The sequence below is a fragment of the Suricata suricatta genome, chromosome X (genome assembly GCF_006229205.1).
Source record: "Suricata suricatta isolate VVHF042 chromosome X, meerkat_22Aug2017_6uvM2_HiC, whole genome shotgun sequence".
NCBI classification, from domain to species: Eukaryota; Metazoa; Chordata; class Mammalia; order Carnivora; family Herpestidae; genus Suricata; species Suricata suricatta.
The window spans coordinates 36165452-36181790 of NC_043717.1; the positions used below are offsets into that span (position 1 = coordinate 36165452).

A 16339-nucleotide genomic window follows, 5' to 3' on the forward strand; every position below is an offset into this window, starting at 1 on the left:
AGCACAGAGAGGCCCAGTAATGTGCCCAAGGTCTCACAGCTAGCAAGGGACAGAGTCAATATTCAAATGCAGGCACTCTGCCTTCAGATAACAAACATTCCTCATACTAAACGGTGAAACACTGAAAGTCTTCCACTAAACCTCATGGCCACTGCCAGCACGTTCCATGCCTTTGTGTAAATTACAAGAAGATTCACGCGCCTGGAGGTCAATTTCAAAATGGCTTCCTTCCTTTCAGATGAAATGCAGCACACATAGGTGCGCATGGCTTGGGCTGGCAAAATGTGGGCTGGATCGCATCCCCTCTTTGACTGCATCGGCCGGGCGACCTTGTGCAGGGCATTGCTTGGAAAGACGGTGCTGTGGCCTTGAAACTCAGAAAACTTATTTCCTGAATGATAAGAATTTAATTATCCGTTCTTTGTCTCCCCAGTGCTGGTACACATTCACTTACATGACTGTTGAATGGATTCATTTACTACCCTTCCACAAAGATGACATTTAATTACTTGGTCAATAAATACACAAACAATTGGCTGTGATGGCATCTACATAAACAGAGTGTATTTAATATGGTATAAGAACCTACAATATTTGCACACACTGAAATTGATTTCCTCTGGTCACACCAGAAATGGTAAAAGGATACCTTCGACTTTTTCAAAGGGAAAGAGCTGGAAAGAAGACCAACTACATTTGTACAGCACTGCAGATTTTCTATTCACACACGTTCAGTCCTTAACAATGACTTGTGAGGCTGAGTTTTATTATTCCCATTTTTTGGATTAAAAAAAGGAGGCCCAGAGAGATTCCAGGGCGTGCTCAGCGCCATACATCCAGCTATGGCAGAGCTAGATCTAAAATCCAGTTCTGTTTCTCTGCCCTAGGTGTTTTTCACTAGTTCCATTACTTCCTATAACATACATGGCCTATGTTTAAAAAATTCTGACTATCGCTTCTCGGCCTTTTGGCTAAGATCAAGTGTAGTATCTGTTCACATCAGCTTAATAAAAAATTCTGACTTCAAGGTCACCTCCACTGAACTACTCCTTAAGAAGTGCTTTGGCCAATAGCTCCTTCTCCTTAAGTACAGACCGACTTCTCTTTCCCGACAATGCACTCCTCGCTACTTTTTGGAAAATAGACCAAGCTACCGAAGTGTATCGTCATTTTGATCAGTAAGAAGCAAAGTTTAGATTTAAGCTATTCACGTCTTGCTCGCAAATGTGACAGACATAGATTCTAAGCCTTCTTGGAAGCCTTTTGCTCTGTTTTCCCTAAGGCAGTCAAAACATAACAGGAAAAACAAGTGGCGATAGCTTCTAAAATAAAGGAGACCTTTATCGAAGCCTCCGGCCGGCCGTGGGATGATTTATGCTCCAGAAAAGGAAGAAAAACACCAAGCGTTCCTGAGTTGCCATAGAAACCTTTCTCCAGATAATACTAGAATAAGATTTCTGCCAAGGCCTTTCAGAATATGTCTAAAGCCACAAATATGGTCTCTTCATCATGCTTTATAAGTAAATGATTACAATTTTCTAAAATGTCAGCAATCACAATAATCTTATTTCAGAACCAAGCTCTGGTCTTTTTACCCTTTGTTGTTAGAAAAGAGTGAGAGACGTTTTGTAATATTGTAGTTGGGGCAGACAAACTTTATTTTCACATTACTTCAGCATGGAGTGCCGTGGAAGAAACAATGCAGACCCAGAACTTGCAGCTTTGTCTTTCTCGATGTTTTTAAATGAAGAATGTAACACACAAACTTGTTAGAGAAAACTAAACGTTTCATTCACCAGCCTCAAATCCTTTTGGATGTTCCATGGAGTGTGTATAAATAAGGAATGGTACACTTATCATGATGAGCACTGAATTATGTACAGAACTGTTCAATCACTGCAAGGTACATCTGAAACTAATAGAACACCATACATTAATTATATCAGAATTCAAATCAATCGATCAATAGTAATCACTCAATGATTACAGAATCTTTACTAAACTGTAACAGTCGATGGGGCACCTGGGTGGCTCAGTCAGTTAAGCATCAGACTCTTGATCTCGGCCCAGGTCATGATCTCACAGTTGGTGAGATCGAGCCCCGCGTCGGGCTCTATGCCAACAGCACAGAGCCTGCTTGGGATTCTCTCTCTCCCTCTCTCTTTGCTCCTCCATGACTCCCTAGGTCACTGTCTCAAAATAAATAAATAAACTTAAAAAACATAAGTTACAATAGTTGGGATCCCAAGCATCATTATAGCCAAGAACATAATTCTCAGATGAAATGTTTTCATGCTATTTATATCACAAGACATTACCAGAAAACAAGGAGTTAAATTTGCTTTGCCTCAAATGTTGAAAAGATTAGTGCTATAGAAATAATAATTACTACTAGAAATCTTAGACTGATAAGAGCAATTTTCCTGAGATATAGCCATCATTAGGAGAGAGATTAAATACTGAGAAACCCTGTTTTTGACGTATGATAGTTTTCTTGACTGTAATTTGACGATGAAAAATACTTCAGTGCTGTGATAGCCACCCTCTTATGGATTCCCAACACGAGTTTTAGGCAGGATATAAAATTGGAGAGCTATCATTCTCCCTTCGGCTCACTCACACCTTACATTTTAGTCTGAAAGAACTGGGTGTTACAAATGCCCTCAAGAGGGTCAGAGGCCTGTTGTAGATGACGTTGAGCATGTTTCCATGTCGACATCTTTTTTCACCAAAAGCGAAATGATGAATTTTAGGCATTCTGAAAGGAGAGGGTAAAATGTGGGCACAGCCAAGGAAAAGAAATCTGGGTGAGATGTAACAAGTAACCGGAAGAAATGAAATTACAAAGGAGTCATTCATCTATGCCCAAGTCCACCCCTCCCTCCACCTTCTGGGAGCCTGGTGTGGAGCCTGGCCCAGGAACTTGATTTTGTTCTCCCCTGAAACACTTCTGTGAGCCAAAGACCAAGGCGAGCAGCAGTGTGCAATGGCCAGAGTAGAAGGAAAATGTCGCTGGATTCAAGGACAAGGGAAGAACGCCATTTTGTAGAAAATGCTCTATAGCTAATAGGCCACCGCCTGGCTATTTGACCTTGGACAGCAGTCCTGACCTTGTGGGCCTCACTTGCCTCATCTGAGATTAAATTTGGCCCCTCCCATTCTGCGATAATCTAAATGAGACAGGACAATGCTTTTAAATAAGCTGAGATTTCATAATCTCAAAGCATCTAATCCAAAGTCTGATTTTTGTGCTCAGGGGGGACAAGGAAATGCTGATTTAAGCAAAGCTGCTTTGTGCTCACTTCAATAGCACATATACTAAAACGGGAATGATACAGAGAAGATTAGCAAGCTCCCTGAGCAAATTCGTAAACAAAGCTGGTTATAGATAGATGTGCTAAGGTCATTTGGGACAAAAGGTCCTGATGCCTGTGACTTACTCTGAAATACATCAAAAAAATAGGAAGGGTTGATAGACAAAGAGCGAGATGGAGAGACGGGTACAAAGGAATAAAGCAAATATAGCAAAAATGTTAATTACAGAATCTAGTTGGTTGGTATATGAGTCTTGACTGTGATTCTAGTCACTAACACTGTATTGATAGTTGAAACTTGTTAAAAGAGTAGATCTTAAAAGTTCTCATCACAAGAAAAAAGCTTCTGTAGTGGTGGATGTTGACTACACTCCAATATATATACACTCCATAGCCAATCATTAGGTTGTTCACCTGAAACTAACATATGTTAATTATATCTCATTTAAAAAATTGTCCATGAGATCAAAATTATGAAGACGGTTATCTGTAATTTGAAATGTGTGGATTTAGGGGTGCCTGGGTGGCTCAGTCGGTTAAGTGACTGACTTCGGCTCACGTCATGATCTCACGGTCTGTGGGTTCAAGCCCTACATCAGGCTCTGTGCTGACAGCTAGCTCAGAGCCTGAAGCCTGTTTCAGATTCTGTGTCTCCCTCTCTTCTGCCCTCCCCTGCTCACACTCTGGCTCTCTCTCCTTAAAAATTAAACATTAAAAAAATGGAAATGTGTGGATTTTCTTAGAATATATACATAATATACATAATATATAGAATTATATAGATATTAGAACATATATATTATATATATTTTTTTAGAGAGGCAGTGCAAGTGGGCGAGGGGCAGAGGGAGAGACAGAATCTTAAGCAGGCTCTACTCCCAGTGCAAGCTTGATGTGGGGCTCGATCTCATGACTGTGACATCATGGCCTGAGCTGAAATCAAGAGTTGGAGGCTTAAGCAACTGAACCACCCAGGCACTCCAGATCTATATCTATATCTATATCCATATCCATATCCATATCTATATCTATATCTATAATGTTAATTTTTTTTGAGAGAGAGAGAGAGAGAGAGAGAGAGAATCCCAAGCCGACTCCACGCTGTCAGCTCAGAGCCCAACACAAGGCTTGATCCCATCAACCGTGAGATCATGACCTGAGCTGCAATCAGGACTCAGACACTCAACCAACAGAGTCACCCAGGAACCCTTATATTTTTAATTGCAAAATACTAAAGGTTTGCCCAACTTAAAGGTGAGTGAAATATTGTTCAAGTACAAATGTTGAAATGTTTGCTGACATTTTCTGTATCAATAATGGCTGTTAGTAATGAGTAGTAATGGTTGTTAGTAATATGCACCAAGCTGCTTTAAAATAAAATAAAAATGAGCATGCACACACACAAAGTTAAGCCAGTTTCTGCCAGTGGAACTTGTCAGAGACTTTAAAGTACTACATGGTCATCTTTATAATTTACTGGGGGACAGGGGATGGAAGGGATTTTCGAGAAGGGCAGAAATGTCTCCTCGCATATTTTGGGAAATACTACCAAAAGCAATGAGTCACTTGGTCAGTGTGACTACAACGGGCGGGAGGTTGGTCACAGAGTCCTCCCCTCTTCCCCCCACACATCAAACATTCTCAACCACACCACTGTCCTTAGGCTGTATGTTGTGAACGCGTTGATGTCTAAGCAGGACCTTGCTTCTTGTCTTACGACATGCGGTGCGGCAGGAGTGCCCAGGTGAAGGCAGGCCAAGGACAGGAGGAACCTGCAAAGCCCGGGGGCAGCGGCACAGCTAGAGTCTCGGAAAACTAGGGAGGGGGCTGCTACTCTGTAGGGTCGTGAGTTAGCCAAGGGACAACCAGACGAGCGGATTTGGGTAGCATGGTGTTAGGGGTTGAATTGTGCCCTCTCAAAATCCATATGATGAAGGGGCGCCTGGGTGGCTCAGTCAGTTGAATGTCAGACGTCAGCTCAGGTCATGATCTCGCGGTTTGTGGTTTGAGCCTTGCCTCGGGCTCTGTGCGGACAGCTAGCTCAGAGCCTGGAGCCTGCCTCAGATTCTGTGTCTACTTCTCTCTCTGACCCTCCCCGTTCACACTCTGTGTCCACCTCTCTCTCAAAAATAAATAAAAGTTAAAAAATTGTTTTAATAAAATAAAAATAAAAATATTTTTAAAAATCCATACGATGAAGTCCTAACAACCAGAACCTCAGAAAGTGAACTCATTTGGCGACAGAGGTTATCGAGTTAAAATGAGGTCACCCGGGTGAGACCTAATCCAGGTGTCCTTATGAAAAAAGGGAACATTGAAAGTTGGGGAGACGGAGGGAGGCACACACATCATGAGAGACTCTGGAATACTGAAAACAAACTGAGGGCTGAAGAGGGAGGGGGAGGGGGAAGGGGGGTGGTGATGGAGGAGGGCATTTGTGGGGAAGAGCACTGGGTGTTATATGGAAACCAACTTGGTAATAAACTATTTTTTAGTATATTTAGTTTATTTAGTTTAGACTTTCCCTCCGAGTGCTCAGAGGCAACAGTCCTGCCGACACTCTGATTTCGGAGTTGTCACTTCCAGGTGATAGATACATCTCTGGTGTCTCAAGCCGCCCAGCGCGTCAGCAAACTACACACGGGACATTTTCTTTTCCATGTTAAGGTAACTTCACTGTTAACTGAACTTACTTTGGGATAACAGGGTGATGAAGGTCCTAGATGACTAGGCAGGCTGGCATTTCTTTTGTTTTTTCTTTTTTCAAGGGAGAGAGAGAGAAAGAGAGAGAATCCCAAACACACTCGGCACTGTCAGCGCAGGGCCCCGGGTGAGGCTCCAACTCACGGATAATGAGATCATAACCTGAGCCGAAGCTGGACACTTAACCGACTGAGTCACCCAGGCGCCCCCACGCTGGCATTTCTTCTGTGCCCAGGGAGCCCTGGTGTGCTGGCAGGGGAAGGGTGGAGAGGGAAGGACGTTTGCCAGCGGTGCTATTTCAGGACCTGGGACATGGGACACTAGGCCAAAGAAGTGCAACGTGACTGGTGGGGATGAATTTCATGGTAACAGAGCTTAAGGGTCTGAGTTTCAGCCTTGGAGCTGTAAACACAGCATGATAAAGAGCAGGCCTTTCTGCATTCAACGCAGAACAGGAAATAATAATCAGGGTGTGCGAATCACCTAGAACCCAGGTGAGAAAGGAAACTTTCTGAGATCTGAGTTAAGAAACTGGCTTTGCCAACGTTATACAAATTCCAGGCTTCGTAAATATTCCGTGGTATTTTCAGAATGTCTAATGTTAAATCTCTCATTGAACTCTATTCAAAAGTTAATTAACTGTCGGGGCTCCTGGGTTGCTCAGACGGTTGAGCATCCGACTCTGGACTTTTGCGCCTGTTTGCGCTGCTTTACATTTTAGGACTTAGAGGTCTTCCTTAAGGAAGCCGCCCCTCCCCACTCATTTGGATCCTATTCCCTCCAGGGTTTGCTTTGCTAATCATGTCCTTCTCCCTTGCATCATCAATTGCTCCCTCGCTCCTGGGTCATGGTCATCAGTTCACAAACTTGCTCTGGTAGTTCTCATTTTCTAAAAATCTAAATGTGGCCCAACAACTTCTGCCTATGACCACCCCTCCCCCCGCTGTGCATCTCTTCGTAACACGTCCTTTTCTTTTTTAAGTTTCTCTTTATTTTGAGAGGGGGAGTGCAGAGAGAGAGGGAAAGAGAGAATCCCAAGCAGGCCCCTGGCTGTCTGATGTGGGGCTGGATCTCACAAACTGAGATCATGACGTGAGCAAAAATCAAGAGTCCAACGCTTAACCGACTGAGCCACCCAGATACGTCCATAACACATCTTCAAAGAGTTATCTACACGCATTGCCTCTCTTTCTCCATCTTTCTCCAGGCAGGATTTCATCCCTACCATTCCTCCTAGACTGCACTTACCAGGGACACCGGTGATTTTCATGCTGCCAAATCCAACTGGTCAATTCTTTGTCCTTAAATTATTTATTCTCTTAGCAGCGTTTGGTCTTGTCTTCCTGTCTTCACTTTGTCTTCACTTTGCTTCTGGGCCACACACTTCTTGGGTTTCTGCCTCTCCATCTCCTTGTTCTTTCTCAGATGTTTTGCTGGATCCTTCTCTTCTTGCCAACCTCTGAATGTTGGAGAGCCTCAGGACTTTGTTTTTGGACCTTTTTTTTTTTTTTAATCTTTTCCAAGGGATCTCACCTAATCCTATAGCCTTGAAGCTCCAGGTCTGATATATAAATTGCCTACTCAATAGTGCCTTCAGCTGTGTAATTATCATCTCAAACTTAACACATCCTGAACAGAACTCTTGAGTCCCCTCTCCCAAACCAGATCTTTTCCACTATTTTCCATTTCAGTAATGGTACCACAATGGACCCAAGTTGTTCAGGCCAAAATTTGGAGATCATGCTCAATTCTTTTTTTCCCCTGACCTCCTCACGCTCCAGTCACTCCATCAGTGGGTCAATTCTACCTGAATACAACTGTTTCTTCACACTGCTCCTGCCACCACGTTGGTCTAAGATGACCCCGTGTCTCCCGTGGACTATCGCAATAGCCTTTCAACTGCTTCCACTCTTGCTTCTGTAATTTTTCCGTTTACAAAGCACAGAATAATTTTTTTATGTTTATTTACTTATTTTGAGGGACGGGGGCAGAGGGAGGCAGAGAATCTCAAGCAGGGTCCGTACTGTCAGCTCGGAGTCCAATGCGGGGCTTGAACCCATGAATGGCGAGATCGTGACCTGAGCTGAAGTCAAGGATTGGACGCTCAACCGACTGAGCCACCCAGGCGCCCCCAGAATATCTTTTAAAACAAAATCAAATTCGTGACACCTCCTTGTATCAACCCCCCCAGCGGCTTACATTGTAAAGAGGTGATCCCACTGTTACTTACAAGGCCCCCTATGACCTCATTCTCGCCTACCCATCTTGTCTTCCTACCCCTTGCTCATTCCAATCCAGCCGTAGTGCTTTTCTTTCTGTTTTTGGGACATGTCAAACTTGTTCCTAACATAGGGGTTTTGCACCAACTCTTCCCATCTCCTATAATATACTCCTCCCCCTGATATTCACATGCTCAACATCTCAATCTCTGCTTATACGTGATCTCTAAGGAAGAGGCATTCGGTGACTCTGCTCCATCACCCCACCTGCTTTATTTTTCATGAACTACTTACTACTGGCAGTACTCTGAATATATGTAGGTAAGTATTTGGTTGATTCAGAGATTATTTATTGTGTGTCCCTCCTCACTAGATTATAAGCTCTGTGAGGGCAGGGATCTTATTTCTTTTGTTCCCTGTTTTATGGCCAGCACCTGGCCGAATACCTAGGATGTAGATGTCTCAATAAATATTTGTTGTTGGGGCGCCTGTGTGGCTCAGTCAGTTAAGTGACCAACTTGGGTTTACGTCATGATCTCATGGTTGTGAGTTCAAGCCCCACATCGGGCTGTCTGCTCTCAGCTCAGAGCCCATTTCAGATCCTCTGTCTCCCTCTCTCTGCCTTCCTCTGCTTGTGCTCTCTCTCTCTCAAAAATAAATGAACATTTACAAAAATAAATTTTTATTGTTGGCATGAAAGAACTCAGACAAGTCAATTCGTTCATCTGTGAAGGATGAAGAGGGGCTCACTCTGCAAATAACTTATTCTCGTGGTTTCCTCAGAAAAGTGATATAGCACAAAACTTATGTCAATGTCCCTGTGATCATTTGATCACAGGTGTCCTTGAAATTTTTCAGCCCCCAATATTCTGATCCAAATATCTTCCAAAAACATTTTTCATGTTTATTTATTTTTGAGAGAGAGAGAGAGAGAGAGAGAGAGAGAGAGAGAGAGAGAGAATGATCAGGGGAGGGACAAAGAGAGAGAGAGGGAGACACACAATCTGAAGCAGGCTCCAGGCTCTGAGCTGTGAGCACAGATCCTGACGTGGGGCTGGAACCCGCTGACCATGAGATCATGACCTGAGCTGAAGTCAGATGCTCAATGAACCGAGCCACCCAGATGCCCCCCAAATATCTCTTAAATTATAAATTTAATACAACATTTTTGCAAGGGAAAAAAAAGTGCCAGTATGGAAATGGAATTTTCTACCTGGACAAGGATCCAAAGAAGTCCCCAAATATTGACAACACAGAGTCCACTCCACAACCCCTCTGCCCCACATCTAAAGTCGATTGAGTTTTCTTTAATCGATATCAACATCCAGGCACTTGGTTGGAAAATTAAACTATTCCCTCTATCGATGGTCAAGTGAGCATCTGATATTTTAAGGAGGTATTTTAAGGGCTTTGTTCATTCTTAATTCCTCGGGAGCATTTAAATCCTATGCCTGCACCATTAGATTATTAAATATTAAATTTCTAGTTACTCAAAGAAATTTCTCCTATATTAAATTTCTCCTATATTATGCTACAGCTGAAATATTTGTGTGGTCATGCAGGTATGTGTGCGTGTTTGTGTGTGTTTAAGTACCTTAAACAAACTCTTTGTCCTAAAGCTTTGGGCACAGCCCAAAACTGTGACAACAATCAGCAATACACATTGAAAGGTAAAGCCGCCTCTAATGGAAAAGGCCAAGTCTATCTTGTTGAAAAGAAGTGTAAGCCACCTCTGGACACCCTATCATCCTGGACACATTCCTCATAAACAAAGGAGCAAATGGAACTAAAAGTACCAATATCACCACTTGTACCCACGGTAGCAAAAAATACATTTAAAATCCTTTAGTGGGGTTGCCTGGGTGGCTCAGTCGATTAAGCATCCGACTTAGGCTCAGGTCATGACTTCACAGTTCATGGGTTTGAGCCCCACATCAGGGCTCTGTGTGACATTTCAGAGCCTGGAGCCTGCTTCAGATTCTGTGTCTCCCTCTCTCTCTGACCCTCCCCTGTTCACACTCTGTTTCTCTCTCAAAAACAAACACTAAAAAATTAAAATTAGCAAGGAAGATATTATCCATAATAGGGAGAAAAATCAGTCAATTGAAAGTGACATAGAAATTGCATATGGAGGGGCACCTGGGTGGTTCAGTCGATTGAACGTCTGGTTTCATCTCAGGTCATGATCTCACATCCGTGGGTTCGAGCCCCGCATCAGGCTCTGTGCTGACAGCTAGCTCAGAGCCTGGAGCCTGTCTTTAGATTTTGTGTCTCCCTCTCTCTGACCCTCCCCTGCTCACGCTGTCTCTCTCTCTCTCAAAATAAATAATAAAAACATTTAAAAAATAAAAAATAAATAAAAATAAAAGCTTTAGTGGCTACATTTTAAATCTGGAAAATTATGTACAGTCTCTGTGTACTTTCTTTTAAAAAATTTTTTTAATGTTTATTCATTTATTTTGAGGAAACGAGAGAGAGAGAGCTCATACAGGTGAGAGCAACAGAGGTGCAGAGAGAGACAGAGAGAAGGAATCCCGAGGAGGGTCTGCACTGTCAGCACAGATTCTGATGTGGGGCTTGAACCCAGTAACCACGAGATCATGAGCTGAGCCAAAATCAAGAGTGGACACCTAAGCGAGACTGGGCCATCCTGGTGCCCCTTCCATGTACCTTCTCAGCTCTCTGCCACACCTCCCAAGTTCCTCTTGTCTCTCTCAACTGACTCAAATACAAAGGCAATAGTTATTTCTTTATTTTCCCATATGTTGACTGGGCCAAAAATATGGGGATTTGGAAGTCATCTTAGTACAGGTGAGGTTTTTTTTTTTTAAACATGTTTTTAATGCTTTTATTTATTTTTGAGAGACAGAGAGAGACAGGGCAAGCATGAGAGGGTCAGAGAGAGAGGGAGACACAGAATCCGAAACAGGTTCCAGGCTCTGAGCTAGCCGTCAGCACAGAGCCCGACGCGGGGCTCGAACCCACGAACGTGAGATCATGACCTGAGCCAAAGCTGGACGTTTAACTGACTGAGCCACTCAGGCATCCCAGTACAGGTGAGTTTTGAAACCACTGAGCTCCCCTGGACTTTTGTAAAAGTACTAGCCTCACAGAATGAATGTTATGTTAGAAGAATACCACAAGAAAAACATGTTCAAGGAAGTTTCCTAATTGGATTAGGCCATTTTAATTGCAGTATCGGAATCATCCTGTGGCGAATGACCACGCACCTGGGTGCAAAATCTGTCCACTAAAGGTGGTCAAGTCTCACACAGGACTCCATGTACTGGAAAGGGATCGTGGGTCTCCTGAGAGAGCATTTCAACATCTTGGCTAAAATGTTTCTCCTATTTGCTGCCTATCGGTTCACAAACATAAACACCACTTCATTCAGAAAGAAGAATGGATTCCACCCCACATTCGAACCGCAAGTCAAGAAAAAAAAAAAAAAAGAACTGAAAAATAGCCCTCCCAGAAAATACAATTGGATAATAGACCTAAGAAGAATGTTCAACTTGGCTAGTGATTAACAATGAAAAATAACCATTTTTGCCTCTCAGTTTGAGAAACTGAGAAATAGCATTTTTACTCTCAATCTGAGAAGGTTTGAGAAAAAAAAAGAGAGAGGATATTAAATCCTGCCAACAATGTGATGAAACAAATCTGGCTGAAACATGCATTGGTGAAACATTTGAGAAAAACAACATGACAAAAACTTTTTACTGTTCATATCTTTAAGTCAGAAATGATTGCTCTATCATTCAATTCTAAGAAATGATACCAAATATGGAAAAATTGTTATTTCTCAAGATTCAGGGCAGCATCATTTATAATAACACACACATAATACATAATATCCAATAATCTAGTATTTAAAACAATTTTTTTACATTTATTTATTTTTGAGAGACAGAGAGAGATAGAGTGTGAACAGGGGAGAAGCAGAGAGAGAAAGAGACACAGAATCTGAAGCAGGCTCCAGGCTCTGGGTGGTCAGCACAGAGCCCGATGTAGGGCTTGAACCCACGGATTGTGAGATCATGACCTGAGCTGAAGTCGGATGCTCAACTGACTGAGCCACCCAGGCGCCCCTCCAACAATCTAGTATTAAGTGAGCAAGCTATGCACTGCTATTTGATATTAATTAAATTATCTTTAGAAAGACTGCGATGTTGTGAAAATGCTTGTGTTTTGATATCAGGTGAAAGATATAAAATTGTGTCTGTGATACAAAAGTGTGGCACAGGTGCGTCACTCACACACACTCAGAGAAAACAAAAGCACAAAAAAGTCTGGGAGAAAATATTCCCAAATATTAAGGGTGGTTGTTTGGGGATGGTAGGACTTAAAAATGAAATTATAAAGATAACCCATCCAGGGTTAGTCTAAAAAATAACTTATTTGGTCATGATATCCTGTGAGTAGTTTCCTTTACTAGACTATTTCCAGGATTTTCCATACAAATAATTGACTTTTGTTAAAAATTTATAAAATTTAGAGACTTAAAATTAAGTAGAGTCACATAAATGCATAAATCATCTATAAAGCACAGTCTATCTTCCTTCATATTGCCACTGACCTTCCCTATTTCCAAAAAGAAATTCTAAGCAAGTACATTGATAGAAATGCTTTCCCACTGCTAGGGATTTACCCAAGGGACACAGAAGTGCTGATGCATAGGGGCACATGTACCCCATTGTTCAGAGCAGCACTTTCAACAATAGTCAAATCATAGAGCCTAAATGTCCATCAACTGATGAGTGGATCAAGAAGATGTATATATATATACAATGGAGCACTATATGGCCATGAGGAAGAATGAAATCCGGCCATTTGTAGCAACGTGGATGGAACTGGAGGGTGTCATGCTAAGCGAAATAAGTCAGGCAGAGAAGGACAGATACCATATGTTTGCACTCATATGTGGAACAGGAGAAACTTAACAGAGGACTATGGGGGAGGGGAAGGGGAAAAATAGGTGGGCAGAGGGAAGGAGGCAAATTATGAGAGACTCCTGAATGCTGGGAACAAACTGAGGGCTGATGGGGAGGGGGTGAGGAGAAGGGGGGTGATGGGCATGGAGGGGGGCACTTGTGAGGATGAGCACTGGGTGTTATATGGAAACCAGCTTGACAATAAACTATAAAAGAAAAAAAAAAGAAATGCTTTCCCAGTGGTCAACTGTATATTAAATCAAATAAAAATAAAATCAACTACGTGATATTCTATGAAATTTGCTCCAGTTACAACTTAAGGATCCAGTTGGGGAAGGGAGAGAAGGATGTACACTATTTTTTTCAAGACTTGCGAGCTGTTTCCGTTAATTGCTTTTTCTTTCAACATGGCCAATATATCTTTATTACATTACCCTGTAAAGTTTAGAACTTAATAACATTATTTATATTGTGCTTTCTAAACTGAAGAATACAATGTAATTACTATTCACCAATTAAGGGACTGAATTTGGCAACTCCAGGCCCCTGGGCCAACTAAAATGCCCCCTGAAATTCATGGGAAAGCTACAGAATGGAAAATATCATATGTTAAATGTAATACTTAAATTCTCACGCAGATATATTCATGTAAATATCACATTTTATATATAAGCATATCCTTAAATATAAATGAAAGTATTTTCTTTGGCAGAGGTTTTCATGTGAATGTTGGGGCATTTTGGCCAAAGGATTTGTTCCTGTCTCAACCATCTGGGGAACGCATGTGGGAGGAACGGGCAGGTCAGCTGGTCAAGGTCCTCCATCCATGTCCTTTTACTACAAGTAGAGGCCCCTCTTGGCTCCTTCCAGTCTTCTTGATTCATATAGTCAATGGCTCCTCTTTGCAGAAGGGAATACAAAATAATGAGGTTCCAGGAGCATCCGCACTGTGCGGTATCCAGAAAAAAATATCACTGAAGATCCCATTTTACCATTTTCAGATGATTCTCAAAAGGTTAAACACAGAGTTACCATACGACCCAGTAATTCCACTCCTAAGCATAGAGAAGTGAAAACATACGGCCACACAAAAACGTCTACACGGATGTTCAGAGTGGTGTAATTCACAATAGTCAAAAAGTGGAGACAACCCGAATGTCCATCAACTAATGAACAGATAAGCAAAATGTGCGCTACCCACACAATGGAATATTATTTTGCTGTAAAGAGGAATGAAATACCGATACATGTTACAGCACGGATGAACCTTGAAAACATGCTGATTGAAAAGAAGCTAGACACGAAAGGTCATATATGGTTTGGTTCCGTTTATGTGAAATGTCCAGTCAGGCAAGTGTCTAGAGACAGGGAGTATATTAGTGGTCATCAGGGGTTGGCGCAGGGGGGTTTGGTGGTGGTGGTGATGGCGTTGGAAAATAGTGAATGACTGCTAATGAGTGTGGAGTCTTCTTCTGGGGAGACAGAACTATTCGAAAGCTGCATTGAGGTCATGATTACACAACCCCACAAATGTTAAAAACCACTAAATTGTATACTTTAAATGAATGTATGGTATGTGGAGTGTGTGTGTGTGCGTGTGTGTGTGTTTTTATATATATATATATATATATATATAATGTATCCACATATACATTTTAGAGCGAGGAGCAGGGCAGAGGGAGAGAGAGAGACTTCTCCTAAGCGAGCTCCATGCCAGGCTTGATCTCACGACCTCAACATCATGACCTGAGCCAAAATTAAGAGTTGGAGAGTTGGATGCTTAACCAACTGAGCCACCCAGGCACCCTTCAATAAAGCTGTTATTTAAAAAATTTTAAATGATTAATAATGAAGCAACAGAAAGAGGAATTAAGAAAGCAATCCCATTGACAATTGCACCCAAAATAATAAAATATCTAGGAATAAATTTAACCAAAGAGGTGAAGGAACTATACTTTGAAAGGTATAAAACACTGATGAAAAAAATTGAAGATGACGCAAACAAACAGAATGATAACCCATGCTCATGGATCAGAAGAAAAATATGGTTAAAAGGTCCACACTACCCAAAGCAATCTACAGATTTAATGCAATCCCTATCAAAATACCAACAGTCGTTTTCACAGAACTAGAGTAATCCTAAAATTTGTATGGAACCACAAATGACCTAAAACAGCCAAAACAGTCTTGAAAAAAATAAAATTAAATTAAAAAGCTGGAAGTATCACATTTCCAGATCTCAGGTTGTATTACAAAGCTGTAGTAATCAAAACAGTATGGTACTGGCACAAAAATAGACACATAGATCCATGGAACAGGATAGAGAGCCCACAAACGAACCTATGATGATACGGTCACTTAAGCTTTGACAAAAGAAGCAAGAATATACAATGGGGAGAAGACAGTCTTGTAAATTAATGAACAAATGGTGTTGGGAAAACTGGACAGCTACATGCAAAAGAATGAAACTGGACCACTTTCTTACACCATTTGCCAAAATATACTCAAAATGGATTAAAGACCTCAATGTGAGACCCAAAACCATATAAACCCTAGGAGAGAGAACAGGCAGTAATCTTTCTGACATGGGCTGTAGCAATGTTTTTCTAATTATGTCTCCGGAGGCAAGGGAAACAAAAGCAAAACTAAAATATTGGGACTTCATCAAGATAAAAAGCCTCTGCACAGTGAAGGAAGCAATCAAGAAAACTAAAAGGCAACCTGCAGAATGAGAAAAGATATTTGCTAATGACATATCTGATAAAGGGTGAGTATCTAAAATATATAAAGAACTGATACAATTCAATACCCCCCAAACAAATAATCCAATTTAAAAATGGGCAGAAGACATGAATAGACATTTCTCCGAGGAAGACATACAGATGGCCAACAGACACATGAAAAGATGCTCAAAATCACTCCTCATCAGGGAAATGCAAATCAAAACCATAATGAGATACCACCTCACACCTGTGAGAAGGGCTAAAATTAACAACACGAGAAACAGTGAGTGCTGGCAAGGACATGGAGAGAAAGGAACCCCCTTGCACTCTTGGTGGAAGTGCAAAGTGGTACAGCTTCTGTGAAAAACAGTATGGAGGTTCTTCAAAAAGTTAAAAATAAAACTACCATACAATATGGTAATTGCACCGAGTATTTACTCCCAAAA

The 16339-nt window shown here is 41.6% G+C and overlaps 1 protein-coding gene, 1 non-coding gene and 1 pseudogene across 2 annotated transcripts in view; 2 read left to right on the top strand and 1 right to left on the bottom strand.

The window, feature by feature from the left end:
- MAOB (monoamine oxidase B) overlaps window positions 1-16339 on the bottom strand; it is a 120325-nt gene that overhangs the window by 74123 nt on the left and 29863 nt on the right. The gene's annotated exons all lie outside the window — the stretch shown is intronic.
- Window positions 952-1078, top strand: LOC115284545 (annotated as a pseudogene).
- On the top strand, window positions 3295-3396 carry LOC115284496. Its single transcript, XR_003905244.1, has one exon. It is a non-coding gene; the product is annotated as a U6 spliceosomal RNA (small nuclear RNA).